This window comes from Etheostoma spectabile, unplaced genomic scaffold (genome assembly GCF_008692095.1).
Source record: "Etheostoma spectabile isolate EspeVRDwgs_2016 unplaced genomic scaffold, UIUC_Espe_1.0 scaffold453, whole genome shotgun sequence".
Classification (NCBI taxonomy): Eukaryota; Metazoa; Chordata; class Actinopteri; order Perciformes; family Percidae; genus Etheostoma; species Etheostoma spectabile.
The window spans coordinates 162,420-163,849 of record NW_022605611.1 but is presented as its reverse complement, the minus strand read 5'-3'; positions in this window follow the sequence as shown (position 1 = coordinate 163,849).

The following is a 1,430-nucleotide window of genomic DNA, read 5'->3' as shown; positions in this document are numbered from 1 at the left end:
CCCCTCTTATCTTAGCTTGGCTCCTTCCCAGTCTTTCTACCCTGTCTTGTGGAATCTTTTTCCTTTCTCTTTGTCCCCTGCCTGCTGTTTTCCTGACACATTCGAATATGGAATTGATTAACTGGTCACTCAGCGCTATTGACAAGATTTTTTCATCTAAACATGCTTCTCCGGGGGAGCCGGACTGCCCCAGAGGGACGTTCCTGAGGAGCTACGCTCGCGATTCCTATTCCGGGAGTGGCAGGTGGTCTGCCTGGACGTTCTCACTGTGGAGGACGTTGAAGACATTTGGATAATTGGAATTCTGTTGGTGGGGTCCTGATCATCAGGACTTGGGGTCTCCTGACCTATCGGAAAATTGGTAAGACAGCCGCCAGCAAATTCACCCACAAGCTGGTCTGGGGAACGTTAAAGAGTGCCTACACGGGTGTGTGAGGGGATGAAGGTTTTACATCTAAGGGCTAACAGTCCAGTGAACTGTCTCGTAACATTCAGACCGGACCGTGGAAGCGCAGAAGGGGCTTGATACCAACGAGGCCCAGTCGTGGAGTGCTTCGTGTGACCACCGGACTGGCAGAGAAGGTAGATGGACTGCAAAATCACTACGGGATAGGGATGCTCGCATGACGCGAGGTCGGTGACAAATGATTGATGGACTGATTTGGATAAATTCTACCGAGTCACCTAAATTGGACTGCAACTGATCAATACCCCACCCCCCCCCCCCCGCCCACCCTTCACCCGAGCAGGAAAACAACCAGCAGCTGGCCTCTATTCGTCCTGTGCTCTGGTTATCTCTCAAGGTCACGCCGATGAACTGAGCTTTACACAAACAGACAGTTTGACGCGCACATTGCACACACAAACTCACTATCTCACACAGCACCAATACACTCCTCCCCCATCCCGCCCACATCATATGTCTGCCTCGTTCTGTGTTCTGTGTTCTCGCACCCTCTATATGCCACCTCAAAAATTCCTTCATGTGTCACACTGAACTGTGTGTTGTTCTTGATTAGTATGTTGTTATGTTACTTTATCTTGCTACAATGCTGATTGATGTTGTTTCTGATGCATCGAAGTGAAGTGTGCGCATGCGCTGAAAAGTGCGAGCTGCCTGTTGCAGTGCTCCGTCTCTGTCTTCTTACTACTGGTGCTACTGTGATACAGAGTTTCCCTTCGGGGATCAATAAAGTATTTCTGATTCTGATTCTGATTCTGATTTATCAAGTTCTGGTCCCCGCACACTGACATGTGCAGGTGGCAAGGTAACAGGTTAATGAAATATTGCACACTCATTGCAACACTTTTGATATAAAATTGCTCAACATGACAAAGATATTGAGACATTATATCATGCACCTAAATCATGGATATAAAGGATGTTTTTCTGTAATTCTGTCTGTAAATGTCCGACTCTTTCCCTGAAG